This window comes from Canis lupus, chromosome 22, assembly GCF_003254725.2.
Source record: "Canis lupus dingo isolate Sandy chromosome 22, ASM325472v2, whole genome shotgun sequence".
NCBI classification, from domain to species: Eukaryota; Metazoa; Chordata; class Mammalia; order Carnivora; family Canidae; genus Canis; species Canis lupus.
This window is the reverse complement of record NC_064264.1, coordinates 58,363,420-58,378,667: the sequence shown is the minus strand read 5'-3', so window position 1 is coordinate 58,378,667 and position 15,248 is coordinate 58,363,420. Positions and strand designations below refer to the sequence as shown.

General features: G+C 44.0%; 1 long non-coding RNA gene across 1 annotated transcript; it reads right to left on the bottom strand.

Annotated features, from left to right (window-relative positions):
* Window positions 1-3,225: 3,225 nt before the first annotated feature.
* Window positions 3,226-14,694, bottom strand: LOC125753344 (uncharacterized). Its single transcript, XR_007404942.1, has 2 exons — window positions 8,501-14,694; window positions 3,226-6,036 (listed from the first exon to the last, which is right to left on the bottom strand). It is a non-coding gene; the product is annotated as an uncharacterized LOC125753344 (long non-coding RNA).
* Window positions 14,695-15,248: the final 554 nt, after the last annotated feature.

The window sequence follows — 15,248 nt, the reverse complement described above, 5'->3', positions numbered from 1 at the left end:
AAGCAGCCAGGGGCACCTTCCCAGGGTGGATGCTTCCACTACCCACCCACCCAGCCGTCGGCTCCTGGGCTGTGGTCCACCTCGGAGGCAGCGGTCCCCTAGCCCACAGCTTGGTGGTCCACACACGTGGGGTGGGAGGAGCGGGGCCCCTTCACGCCCATGTGCTGGCACCTTCCAGCACTTAGTTAAGGGTTCCCCATCGGTTCTACATACCAGGATGCAGTAAAGGGCCGGGGAGTCAGGACTCTGGGCTTTGTGGACGGTATGGTTTCTGCCATAGCCATGGACAGGTGGGCAGGAGCCAGGAGTTTAGCTTAGTTTATCTGAATTCAAAGCCCCGAGCTTTTTTACTGTCATTACCAGCCCCCAAAAGTGATTGGTTACACTTATATGCTGGTACATGCCAGACCTTGTTTCCACGCTCTTCACAACTGGCACGTGTGATCCTCACATATCAAGAATGTAACTTACCTACCTTTACCCCTGAGAGAGGAGTGCCTTTAGAAATGGAGACACAGAAGCACAGAGAGTACTAGTGACTTGCCTAGGGTCACACAGCGGTCTGCGGTGGTGCTGGGATATGAACCCAGGCAGGCGTCCTACCCGCTATGCTAAAACGCAGGTGAACCAAATGTCTGTGATCAGGATGTTGTATGATTCAGTGTTATGTTGGATGACAAGGACCCAAGTGGCCACAGAGCTTATAGGAAAGTCCGTGAGGAACGGAGTTGTCCAAGCAGTAGTCCTGAGTGAGGGGGCTGGTGGGGGCGGAGGGCGGAAGGGCCAGTTGGGGGAGCAGTGTTCTGGGGGCAACAGGGGACAGCCCCAGGCTCCACGGAATGGAGTTATTTGCTCCTTATCCAGACACCTTCTTCCTCCCCATAACCAAAATTTATCGAGCACTTACAATGTGACTTACCTCGTTAAGCACTTTCACTGTCCTAAAAGACGAATTAATCTGCTTTACTACATAGATAATCAGAGAATATGAAAACTCAGCATGGCTTTAAGAACCATCTAGAGAGTTCCAGCTGCCCTCCTGAAGGAAAGACTGGCTTGGTACCTCGAGGGAAGCCTGACTTATGGCCTCACATGCAGCACTGTTGTTTTCTGGGAGGCTTCTCGGGTAGACCCTTCCTCGTTCAGGTGGCAGAGAATCCAATTCAAAGTGGCTCAGACCAGTAAAGGAGAGTTTACTGACCACATACTGAAAGGTCCAGAGTCACTCCCTCAAAGCAGAGTCCACCGTCCCCATGGGCTGGGCACAGACACTGATGTCCCAGCGTGGGTGTGTCCACCCTACACAAAGCTCCTAGCCTGGTGCCTCATCCTTCATCTCTGCCCCAGATGCTCTAAAAGCTGGAGGCAGTTAGTGCAAACTCTCTAAAGTGAGTGGTTCTTTTATCCCTCATCTGAACTCTCTGTGATTCCTGCCCCTAGACCTGGCCCAGCACTTCGGGAGGGTCTCTCCATCAAGAGACAGCCCCTTGGGGTGGAGAAGTCTATTCCTGAGACCTACACTATTTCCCTTTTATTAAAGATTTTATTCATTTATTTGAGAAAGAGGGAGGGAGAGAGGGAGAGAGAGTGAGCATGAGCAGAGTAGGGGCAGAGGGAGAGGGAGATGCGAACTCCCCACTGAGCAGGGAGCCTGATGGGATTTGATCCTGGGACTCTGGGATCATGATCTGAGCTAAAGGCAGCTGCTTAACCAACTGAGCCACCTAGGCAACCACCACTCTTCTTTGAAAATGTGTTCCAGGGATCCCTGGGTGGCGCAGCGGTTTGGTGCCTGCCTTTGGCCCGGGACGCGATCCTGGAGACCCGGGATCGAATCCCACGTCGGGCTCCCGGTGCATGGAACCTGCTTCTCCCTCTGCCTGTGTCTCTGCCTCTCTCTCTCTCTCTCTCTGTGACTATCATAAATAAATTAAAAAAATTAAAAAAAAAAAAAAGAAAATGTGTTCCAAGCCCCGGGACTTGGCTGCCGAGGTGGGGCAAGGGGGAGGGGCCAAGGCGCGTGTGCACAGGACTGTCTAGAGCCGCTTGTGTGTCCACGAGACCCTCCAAGTGCAAAACAAAAGCCCCGTTGCAAGACACCGGGAGGCAGACGGCAGGCTGGGCACAGGGAGCCACGTCTCCAGCAGGGCTGACATGCAACCTGAGAGGTCTAAGAATTTGAACCTGGACCTGTAGCCCCTTATAAAGGCACATTTGCTAAGAGCAAGGAGATAAAAGTGATTGTAGTTGACCGTTTTTTGGCTTGGTTTATCCATATGGTGTTTGAGGCCCAATCTGTGCTCTTCCATGAATGCAGGTAAATACTTTTTTCTTGTGAAACATGGAGAAAGGCCATGAAGTGCAGAGAGAGCAGGTGTACAAGATGCAGACCTGAATCTTGAGAGAATGAGAGACATTGGTAGAGAAGGAGCAGGGAGGGAAAAGAGGAAGGAGGAGAGAGGTGGCTCACGTGGATGAGGGACTAGGGGAGGCAGAGACAGAGGGGCCGGCGGTACCCCTCGCCGCTGGAGGGGCGGTGCTCAACTGTTTCTAATGTTCTTTGAGAAATGCAAAGAAACTTAACAATCACTTTGAATCTCCTTTGGTAATACACTGTTTTGTCTGAAAGCTAGTCCAATGTTTTTCAAGCTGTGGATTGCTGCCCATTCATATGTATGCACAGAAAATAAGTGCTGTTTCCAATAAACAAGATAGATTGGCAAAGCATAGACAATAGCCTGTAGGAAGTATTGCTTCAAAGAAACTTATTTCTGTCGAGAGTGAGTACATATGTACAGGGTCATGATGTAAAATGTTTTTCTTACTTTGGGCTGTTATCAGAAAGTTTCAGAGTCCCTGTGCTCTCCTGTGTGACATACTCATATTTGAGTTACATGAACATTAAGTGAAATAAGATGCGTAGAATTCTAGCGTAATGCCTGGCCTACAGGGGCATTCATCACTCTCATGCCAACCTATACGGTGTGCGAACGCTATCCTGGAGGTTAATTCTCAAGGCCAAGACAAGCAGAGATGAGCCTGGAATCCAGATGTCTGCTCTCAGCCCCAGAGCTTTGCTGAAGTTCTATACCCCTTATTAGAGAGGTCTGACCAGCTAAGAAGCTGTCAGTACTTGTCTGTACTTCCTTTGTGATTTTAAAGGTTTGCCTCAATACCTAACACACAGAAAAAAAGAAATCTTAACTCTAAATGATTCCATCTAGGAACACTTTTCACTTTTTTATTGAGGTATAAAGTACAAACATGGTAAGCATATAGCTTGATGAATCTTTGCTTTTATAGACTGCTGTGCAAACACCACCCAGATCAATCAAATCTCCAAGAAGGATCTCGGATGCCCCTCCCAGTTAATGCACTTTATTACCAGAGATCAGACTTGCCCATTTGTAGCTTTATACACATGGGATCGTACAGTATGAACTTTTTTCACTCAACATTTTGTTGATGACTTTCATTTTGCTATGACCTTATGCAGTGGTTCCTTCTGTCTCATTGTTGTCTAGTGTTCCATTTTATAAATACAACCTAATTTGTGATCCATTATAACCTTGGTGGATATCTAGTTTGTTTCTAGTCTTTGCTACTATTTATCCGTTTGTTGTTATTAAAAGAGCTGCCAGGAGTGTTCTTGTACCTGTGTTTTGGTAGAATTAAGTATCCACTTAGATTGGGTATTTACACATGCCTATAGAATAATTTAATAATTACAACTTTGTATAAAACAGATACAAAATAGTATTTTCAATAGAAAAAGAAAGAAACAACAGAAATCAACAAGGAATAGATAGACATTAAAAATGTAGTCTTGGGGGGTGCCTGAGTGGCTCAGTCATTTCAGTATCTGACTTTGGCTCAGGTCATGATCCCAGGGCCCTGGGATCGAGTCCTGCATCAGGTTCCCTGCTCAGCAAGAAGCCTGCTTCTTCCTCCCCCACTAGCCTTGCTTGTGTGCACTTGCGTGCTGTCTCTCTGTCAAATAAATAAATAAAATCCTTTAAAAATGTAGTCTTGGGAATGAGTACTTATGTATGGGTAAATGCCAGTTTTTATTTTTATTCACACCATTTACCAAAATGAAAGCATCAAATAAATAAATGAAACCATAACTGAATATAAGAAAACATAAGCAATACTTCTGTTTGGGCAAAGAAAGAATTCCTAAAAAATGAACGTTTGTTAAATAAACCACAATGGAAAATAAAGATGTTTGGACACACAGCAATTTTAAACCTCCAAGGATCCAGGCACATCGTGAACTAAATTACAACCCATATACTATTTCAGAATAATATTAAGAGGTACATCATAAAGGATTAATAACCTTAGTATAAATAGGGTTCACATAAAATTTGGTGAGAAAATCGTTAGTGACCCAAGAATTAGCTAAACTATAGGAATGGATTTATAAAAGATAAGATACATGTATTTAATGAACATGAAAACATTCCAACCTTAATGGTAATCAAAAAAGAGCAAATGAAAACATGGGCACATCACTTTTCCCACATCACAAGGTACGAAGGAATATTTAGCCATCCTAACACCAAGAGCGGAAGAGAAAGCAGAGGGAGCCCTTCTGCTAAACTGTTGGGAGGGCGTCTCCAGGAAGCAGCTCAGTACTATTTGTACAAAACTTCAAAACATTTAGTCCCCTTGAACTTGTATTTCAGGATTCCATTGTTTGGGGATAATGCAAAATAGAAACAAAAATGTGTTTGCAACTAATTGTTTGGAATGTATAACACATTCATCAGAAGATTATCATTGCAAAATATAAGGGGAAAAGTGATACTTGTCAATCAGAAGAAGAGAAAAAGGGACCATCTGATGTCATGGTGCCAACATGGAGGATGAGGCAGGCATTAAATGATGCTGTCGTGCAGAGCAGGGGCAACCAGCCCAGTGGCACATCCACTGTGCCCTTGGGACCATCGTGAGCAGCCTCACTGGGCAGGACAGAGCGGGGACAGCAGGTACTGTGCGGGCCCTGTTGTCTGTCCATCACTTCCCGGCAGGAGCAGCAGTCTGGCCCATGTGGGTGGTGGCTGCAGAGCCTTTAAATCACAGAACTGGAGAAGGACCACTGTGGTGTCCTCAGAACCCTGGATGGTCCCAGGGTGGTGCTGAGGGTGGAGGTGGCCCAGGCAGCAGTGGGCGGTGGTCGTGCCACCTGCACTTGACACAGGGAAGCCTCTCACTGCTTCCCAGGCTGTGAAGCTTGCTGTGGGTTCATCAAGCTCAGTTAGGTATGTGGTGCTTACAGGTCACACCTGTTAGGCGGCCGGAAAGGCTGGACATATAGTAAATACCAACAGATAAGTGAAAGTTCTTAAGAGACAAAAAAATAAAAAATAAAAATGTTTGACCAAACACAGCAAAGGGCCAGACGTTGTTCTTTGGCTGGTGGGAGAATGGGAAGCCCAGTTTGGGGTAGGTTCTGTTCCTGTGGTCCTGTCTTTAATTTCGTGTTGCGTTGAGCTAAGAACATGTTCTTGGTACCCAGGAGAGAGAGAACCGAAGAATACGGCTTCCTAACTTGCTGTTAAGATTAAAAGGGAACAGCAGGAAACCAGGGCTGCTCTGCTTCTCTGCTGACGCCCTTGGCTTGAACCAGGCCATTCGCAGGACTTGCTTACATCACTTGAAGATGTTCACAGAGTTGAGTCAGCAACAAAAATCTGGCAGACTTTGTAGCCGTTTTGTAGGTTCTCTCAAAGATGTGCGCAGAGGTAGGGATACCATTGGTAGAGTCGTTTCATGTGGGTTACCCTCTTTATCCAGCACATCAGGATTCTCATTTCATCGGCAAGTAACTAATGCCTGGGAATGTCCTCCACACAAGACCAGAGCCACCGCTCTGCCCAAATCCAGGGACCACTATTCAGAAAGTACAATGGCCCTAGGCTGCGTGTGGCTCTCCGTGATGGCCCCCACTCAGCAGAAATCACTGGTAAACAGAGATGCTCAAAACTAGGTTCTTGGTCAGCTCATTCCAGGGTGTCGCCTCACTTAAATCTGTAAGGGAAGGAAGATTTCTGTTCTACCCTTTATCTTCCCATACTACAAAATATAATTTATGTTGCAAGTTAGTTTCCATTCATATACAACATACTCAAGAAATAAGTCATGCTTTTAGGGTTCAATATCTTTAAACTGTCAAGTAAGTTTGTCCAAATATATCTTATTTAGTATTGCTAAATGTGACACATTAGTCACATCTCTTGGTGTGATACAGTGGTCACGTCAAATGCCATTGAAAGAATATGTACACAAATAGTTATAAGTTATTTTAAGTGTAAAACAAAAAGATAAACCACAAGAAAGTTCTCTAGATTGAGTTAAAAAATTTGAAAGCCTCCGCTTTTCCCTTTGGGGCAAACTTATAGATGTGATATCTTGAAAATTTTCTGCTTTAAAATATCCAGAAGTTTTCAAATAAAAAACATATCACCTTTAAAATTTTTATTTATTTATTCATGAGAGACAGAGAGAGAGAGAGAGAGAGAGAGGCAGAGACATTGGCAGAGGGAGAAACAGGCTCCCTGTGGAGAGTTCCATGCAGGACTTGATCCAAGGACCCCAGGATCATGATCTGAGCCGAAGGCAGACACTCAACCACTGAGCCAAACTGGCGCCCTAAATGCACATCTTATTAAGTTCATAACAAGTTTGCAAGATATTAAGTGAAATCCTCGGGAGACCAAACAAAATGAGGCAGGAATATTGTGGCGAGCCAGTGATGGATAATGGCTCGCTGGAGGCAAATGCCCGTGTGCCCCCCAAGTCCATAAAGACACAGAAGAAAATAACAAGGGTTCCTGGAAGGCTAGAGTCTGGCTGGACCTTCTCCTGCAGCCAGAAACTCCAAGAGCCATGCTTAGCAAGAGGATGAATACAAGAAACCATCTGCCTTTCAAAGAGACAGAAAGTGGGATCCCTGGGTGGCGCAGCGGTTTAGCGCCTGCCTTTGGCCCAGGGCGCGATCCTGGAGACCCGGGATCGAATCCCACGTCGGGCTCCCGGTGCATGGAGCCTGCTTCTCCCTCTGCCTGTGTCTCTGCCTCTCTCTCTCTCTCTCTCTCTCTCTGTGACTATCATAAATAAATAAAAAAATTAAAAAAAAAAAAAAAAAAAACAAAGAGACAGAAGGTCACTTAAACATCCAGACACAGAGATTGACAGCAGACAGATAGGCGATGATTCGGACACACACAGACACAAAATCAGATGCTGGGACTCTCAGACACAGAGACCGTATGTCAAAGTCTGTTTTTAGGAGAACCCAAAGTAAAAGAATGACAAGATTAAATTTATTCCAGAAACACAAATTTGGTCTAACATTTGAGAATCAACAAATGCAGTTCACTATACGTAGAAATTAAACCAGAAAACCCAAAGATCACGGCAGTAGGTGCTGAAAAATATTTGATAAATGTTCACATCCCTTCAGCTTAAAACCATGAGCATATTGAGATTCAAGAGAACTTCTTTAAACTGGGAAAATGGAATCTACCAAATTATTTGAAAAAAATAAATAAATAAACATGATACCAAATGGTAGAATTTAAAATGTTCCCTTTCAAAAATCATTAAGACAAGGTTATCCTTGGGGAACCTGGGTGGCTCAGCAGTTGAGCATCTGCCTTCGGCTCAGGTCATGATCCCAGGGTTCCAGGATCGAGTCCAGCATCGGGCTCCCTGTGGGGAGCCTACTTCTATCTCTGACTATGTCTCTGCCTCTCTCTCACTCTCTCTCTCTCTGTCTCTCATGAATAAATAAATAAAACCTTTAAAAGAAAACAAAAGACAAGGTTGTGTTTACACCACATACCTGGTTCTAGAGAGTTCAGGAAGGGGAGAAAAAAAAAAGGGAATGAGAATTTGAAAGGAAAACACAAAAATTCCATGACTTGTACAGTATTTGCAAAGTATCCCCCCATACTTCTCCAAGTTATTCAGTCTAATAACAAGGTTTAACACAATTGCTAGATATAAGATAACTGATTAAAAATCAATTTGATTTCTATACCCAAGCAGCAAAGAGAAAATGGATTTTTTTTTTATATATACAGAGGCTATTTACAATAGCAACAAAATACACAAGGTGCTAGGAATAAATCTAACCAAATATGTTTAAGATCTTCGGGAGGGGGCACCTGGATGGCTCAGTTGGTTGAGCGTCTGCCTTCAGCTCAGGTCATGATCCTGGGGTCCTGGGATCGAGCCCCACGTCAGGTTCCCTGCTCAGTGGGGAGTCTGCTTCTCCCTCTGCCTCTGCTCGTGTATTCTCTCTCTCTCACTCTCTTTCTCAAACAAACAAACAAACAAACAAACAAACAAACAAATCTTTGTGGGGAAAAATATCTCTAGAGATAAATTTATAGAACATTTTCAAATCCCCTGAATAGGTTGGGAGACATGCCATATTCATGGGTGGAAGAACCAGTATCTTAAAGATGTCCAATCTTCCCAAACTTACCTAAATTTTAACAGACTGGTTCATTAAATTTGTCAAGCTGATTCTGAAACATGTGAGGAGTAGGGTCACGGGTATTCACATGTTTCTGTAGCAGAAGGTGAAGTAAATGTCTCATCAGTGAGATGTGTTAACAGAATAGAATACTCAAGTGGTGTGACACTGACCTGGCAAAGAGAACAGCGGAAAAGAAGAAGCACATTTATCCATGTATCAAGGAGATTTGCTCTATCAGAGAAGTCTCATTCAGACCCAGAGGGGGAAAGTCAGAAATTCAGAACATGCTTCCAGAAGAACAAGAAAAAAATGGAAGTGAGCCTCTATCCCATGCCATATGTAAGTGCGTGAAAAAAAATGTCAAAATGAAAAAAGGAAAAGAAAGAAGGAAGGAAGGAGATATAGGAATAAATGCTTGTGACTTAAAAGTAGGGTAGGAAAAAAAATAAAATAAATAAAAGTAGGGTAGGGTAGGGTAGGGATTTTTTTTTTTACAATGAAACAAAGCACAAACCTCAAAAGGAAGTTTGATAAATGTGACTCCATTAAAATTTAGAATTTCTGTTCATTCAAAAGACAACATAAAGAAAATGAGGAAACAACAACAAATCAGGAAAATGCATTTTTATAAAGGATCAGTGACACAGTAGGTAAAGGACTGTTACAAACCAAGGAGCAGGGATCAACCATCCAGGGGAGAAACGAGCAGGAGCTTGATTTGCATTTTACAGAGGAAGAGCTGCAAATGGCCAGCGGCTCTCCAAGAGCCCCTCCACCTCCACAGCAACCACAGGACACACACGATGAAGTCATGAGATGCTAGTTTGCACCCCCGCATGCAGGAGAAATGTTAAAGCCAATGAGACCCTCCTAGTGGAATTCTTAATCTGTATACATAGTTGGAAAAAAAATTAAATATGCATTACAATTAAGGCAGGGCAGATTTAAGAATAGAAATCCCATTCCTATGTCCAGATCCCTGTGTGTAAGAATACGCACACATGTGCGAGTGATTTATCAACAGTGCTTTAATTGCTAAGAATCACTTAGTTGTTAAACTTCCATTGTTTAAAGCAAATAGTTTTAAAACAAAAAAATTTTTTAAAATTACAAATAGTCAAAATTTCCACTGGCAGAAGTGAAAAGTTATTATACATGTATTACAGTTACAACGAATGACCTATGGCTTCCCTGGTCAAAGTAGATGACTCCTTAGGACGTATTGTTGAACAGAGACAGGATTATTGGTGGCTGGGGATGAAAAAGGGGGTGTCAGGGGTGATTCTCCGTGGGTGCAAGGTTTTCTTTAAGATCATGAAAATGTTCCAGGTTTAGATAGTGGTGATGGTTTCACAACTTTGTGATTATGCTAAAAATCCCTGAATTGTACATTTTATGTAATATGAATTATATCTCAGTTAAGATAATGTGTAAAAAAAAAAGCAAATTGTAGAAGAGTACAATAGTATGATAATGTTTCTATAATGCTTAAATATAAGCATAATGTAGAAATTTATTATTTAGATTTACACACACATGTGGTAAAATCATAGATAATCAAAGAATAATTAAACACAATTTAGGACGATGGTAAGCCCAGTTGATGGACTTCAAAATATTGGTAACATTCTCTTTATGAAGTTTGGTGCTGAGTATACCAATTTCAAACTATTTTTAATTGGCATATATGTTAAATATCCTTTTCTATGTGTGTATTATGTTTCATAACGTAAAAAAAAACTTTATTAAGATAAAACAAAAACGCATCAAAAATGTGCAAGAAAAAAAATGTGCGAGAAAAGTTGGAAGAGGAGAAACAGGATCTGTGTGACAAGGAAGAGATAACAAGTGCCTAGCATATTACACAACCCCTCAGGAACTCAGAAAATCAAGACCAAAGTATCCACACAGGAGTGGGTGGTGGCAGAAAAAAAGTGATAGGTCTGCAGGATATTTTGGATGTAAGTCGATGGGCCATGGTCCTGGACTGGGGCTGAGAGCGAGCCACAGCAAAAATGCTTGCAGATCTCCAGCGTGCCTAACTGGACATGTGGCAACCAACTTGCCAAGATAAAGCACAACACGAAATTGTGTTTAGTCACCGCAGTTCAATGTTTAACAGTAAGAGATTAGAAGCGACAAAAACAGGCAAGTTTAAGACAGTAGTTGAATGAATCATGGTGCCATTGCACAGAGGAATGGCATGCACAAAAATTCATAGTTCAAGAAACTGACGGCATTTCAAATTTTAAAACAATGTCTGCATAGGCTATGGTTTCCACTTTGCACAATTATACGTACATGATTTGTATAGTTCTATAAATGTAAACTTTTGTATGTATATTTTTATATACATACACTTAACGACGGCCTAATGTCCTACAATGTTAGCAATAGTTGTCCCTAGGTGGTACAATTGTACTAATTTAAATTTTCTTCTATTCATTTTCCTGGAATCTAAAAATTTTTCTACAATAAGCAATGATTACTTCGATAATCAGAACATATATGTGCCCTTTTACATGGCAACTAGAATCGCTGCCAGGCTCTTCAAGTGTTTGTGAAGACAGCAAAGCGACACAGCGGCTGCAGAGCCGCTCAGGAAGCCGCGCGTGTGCTGCGAGCTAGTGTGGGAGATCAGCGGGGATGAGAAATGTATGTTTGTTATGAAATAATTATCGGTGGTTGGGGGTTAAAAGCCTCTGTAGGCAACCCAATTCCAACCTTCACTCAGACACTTTGAATGCCCGATCATAACACCTTCTTTTCAAGTGCATCCCAGGGTGATGCAAAGTGAGTGCTCCGCACAGCACCTTCCAGAACAAAAACATCTTCAGACAGAAGGTGTCTCAATGTTTCAGAGACCATTTCTTTTCACCTGGTGGGATTACAGGCACACTGCGGTTCTTCTCTCCTCCTTCACTCTGGAATGTCAGAGTTTGGCACATTCGTCTTGTTTTGTCTTTTTGCCTTCATGTTCTCTATCCCTCTCTTCTGCTCTCCTACTTCTCTGCTTTTGGGAATAAGAACATCTTTTGGAATAAATACATGTTGGGGTGTTTTGTACTGTAGGTTCACCCCGTGGGGCTGCTTGAGGCCTCTCTGAAGATGTGAAATGCTTCAATCACGGCAGATTTTATCAAGTAAAATTCACAGAACACAGAATAATGATGTTAAGATATGCAATTTGGTGACATTTCATACTACCTCATGGTAGATTTTTTTTTTAGAGAATATCTTGAGGCTCAATTGTTTTAGAGCAGTTTTAGGGTTACAACAACGCTGAGCGGAAGGTGTGGACATCTGCCCCCACTGCCTACCCCAACGCCACAATGCACAGCCTTCCCCAGTGTTACCATCACTCACCTAGATTGGCACAAGTTTTACCAAGGATGCATCTAGGAAAGTAGACTTCAAAATATGATAAGTATGTTTGCATAGATTTCTCTTGAGCTCTAAAACATATACATGCTTTCACTCACTGGACTGTAAACAAAAACTTAAAAACGATATACATGCTTCATCATGATGGGATTCTGGAATTGAGAATTAGAATAAACAGATCCTAGATGACCATAATAGCACATAGGAAGTAGACTAAATATTTTATATATTAATCCTCTTTCCTGTAAAATTACATTTTCCCCCCTAGAAACCTTCAACTTTTTGTTATTGGCTTTACTCATTTTTTTCCTTCTAGCAATGTTTAGAAAACAGGCCATTACTTTTCTAGAACTAAATATGGAAATAATTTACTAGATATCCACTAATATATACTTCATAGGTATAATCCACTTCATAGGTATTCTTCCAGAATGCACAATATGGCACAAGAAATAGTTTTTAGTTATAAACCTTGTTGGACACCCCCCACAGAGGACTCAGATTTCCCTACCTCACCAAGTCCCTTCACTAGGCGGCGCTAGGATGGATTCTTCCAGAAACCTTGAGGCCGGTGAATTCCTCTATGGCTCAGAGCTCTGTAACTCATGGTCATGTTCACAACGTTGGTTTCCTGGGTCTTGTTTCCCCTCCACACGCTACCGTCTCCCCGCACCCAACACCCACGGCTTCCCTTCCTTCCTGGTCATTTGTTGTACCCTCTGGAATTCCTAAATTTCTGTACCTAAAGAAACCAGCCTCTGTCTAGCCTCTGTCTAGCCTCCTTGAACAGAAGGTCATAAGGTTTGTGATCCACACGTGGTAGGATACAGAACACAAAGTACTCTTAACAAACATTTATTGACTGTGTGATGTGCCGGCCCTTTATTCAAAGGGCTTAATACATCAATTTATTTGAGTTTTTCTGTAATTACAGAAATGTCCAATTAGAGGAAACAGCATACAAGTATAATCCAAAAAGGTAGAAGAACAATCCCGACAAGAACGTATTGAGCATCCATCTACTATGTGGTAGGTCCCTTAAGAAAGTGAGTCAAAGGGCAGCCCGGGTGGCTCAGCGGTTTAGTGCCGCCTTCAGCCCAGGCCATGATCCTGGAGACCCGGGATCGAGTCCCAAGCTCCCTGCATGGAGCTTGCTTCTCCCTCTGCCTGTGTCTCTGACTCTCTGTCTCTCTCCTCTCTGTGTATTCTAATGAATAAATACATAAAATCTTTAAAAAAAGAAAGAAAGAAAGTGAATGAGTCAAGGGGCGCCTAGGTGGCTCAGTGGTTGAGCATCTGCCTTTGGCTCAGGGCATGATCCTGGGGTCCTGGGATCGAGTCCCATATCAGGCTCCCTGCGGGGATCCTGCTTCTCCCTCTGCCTGTGTCTCTGCTCCTCTCTCTGTCTCTCTGTCTCTCATGAATAAATAAATAAAATCTTTAAAAAAGAAAGAAAGAAAGAAAGAAAGAAAGAAAGAAAGAAAGAAAGAAAGAAAGAAAGTCAGTCAAGAGTAAAGTGTGAACCAACAAATGCCCAGGGCAGGCTCGAGAGCTGCCATGGAGGGAAGCTCTCTGAGGATGTGTAAGGAAAACCTGCCAGCCTGTGGTACCAAGGACAGGAGGTGAGATCGGGCATCAGTCTCCATGTCTGTTCCAGAATGACATCAACATTCGTCCCACATGGCTGGTGGCATCTGACAGTCGGCTAATGGCACAACATCTGGAAATTCCTGACCCGAGCCTTCACGGGGAGCTGCTGGTATAAACAAGTTGCATCCACCCCAGGTATTATGTGAACAAGTTCTAACAGGCTACCAGCCTGAGAATCAAGGAAACAGATTCTACCCTTGTTCCAAAAATGCCAAAGCTGAAGAGAGATAGAGTATGATGATACTTATGTTGGGGGAGAGTTGGTAATGGGGGTTCTATGATTTATGACAAAATGGAACCCTGAGATTGAGAGGGACAATGGAGAACTCCTGTCCAGACAGGACAGAGGTCCCCAATAGCTCCGTGCCAGGGACTCATCCAGAACAGTCAGAGGCACACACAGATCTCTCCCTGCCCCACACTGAGGACCCCCTGGCTGGAGCCTCTCTGGTCACCCATAACAGCTGTCAGCCGTAGGCACCGTGGATGCCAATACAAGCACAACCGAGAGGAGGGGTCTTGGGTGCCCTTGCTTTGTGAGGCTGGGCTGCACTCGGGGAGCACCTCCACAACCTGCCACACGCACAGGCTCCCGCCCACAGCAAAACCCGTCCTGCCATGCACCTGATCCCACGGGGTTGAGCTAAGTGCTCCACGCCTTTCAACCAGCCTCATGCCCCTCCTTTGTGCCCTAAATGCTTCTAGTACATTCTTAGATGTGTCATCACACTGCAAACTCGAGTCTGTCCTCTGGGAACCCTGTTCCACCCTGCGCACGCTGCTGCGTTTGCCCCCAGGACCGGCTCCATCTCCATCTCGGCTCACTGGCACCTGTTGACCCCCTGGGCGTCGCCAGCACATGAAGGGAAGTGCTGCGTCCGTGGCACTTCCTCCTCCTCTGGGGCCCTGGCCCATCTTCCCTGCAACTCTGGGCTGCGTCCCCACCAACTCATCTCCACAGTGCTCCCGCCGTGGAGATCAGAGCCACCTCTCCAGGTGACTCCCCATGGTTGCCCATGGCCGTGCGGGCGGCCACCTTGTCCTCTGCTCAGTTCCCTGACTCCTCACCTGCCTGGTGACCTCCTGCCTCAAAGACTGCCCCTTCCCCTTCCCTGGGCCCTCTGCGGGCTCCTTGCCAATGGCTTCTGAGCACCAGCTGTGCCCTCCTCTCGTGCACCCCCCGGCTCAGTTCTAGCGGTTCTGATCTCCTGTCCACACCCGTCTAACATTCTGCTGGCATCTTCCCTGGGGCAGGTCCCTGTCACCCTGCAAGAGTTTCCAGGAGTCAGTTCTGATTCTCCCCATCTTTCCGCCCACCCAAACCATCACCAAGGTCTACCGAGCCACTCGTTAAAGCAAAAATTAATTCTTTTCACACCTTTGACTATTTAATAGACTCTTGTGTTACAAAAGTCATAAAACCCAAAAAAGTTACTGAGTAAACTGGGAATCCTTTCCCTATTTCTCCCCCCGGCAACCTAGGTCTGCACTGTTGCCAGCTCTGTGAGCATGCTTCTAGAACATACATGCATATACATATACATACATATACATGCTTTTTATAAAAATAGCAGCATTCTATTAAACACACTGTTCTGTGACTTAAGTTCCCACCTTACAGTGTATCCTCAAACATGATTGCAGGTCAGTGTAGGTAAAGCTGCCATGTTCCCGTTCCTGTTGCATAGCATGCTGGTATGCATTCATACTACACTTACAC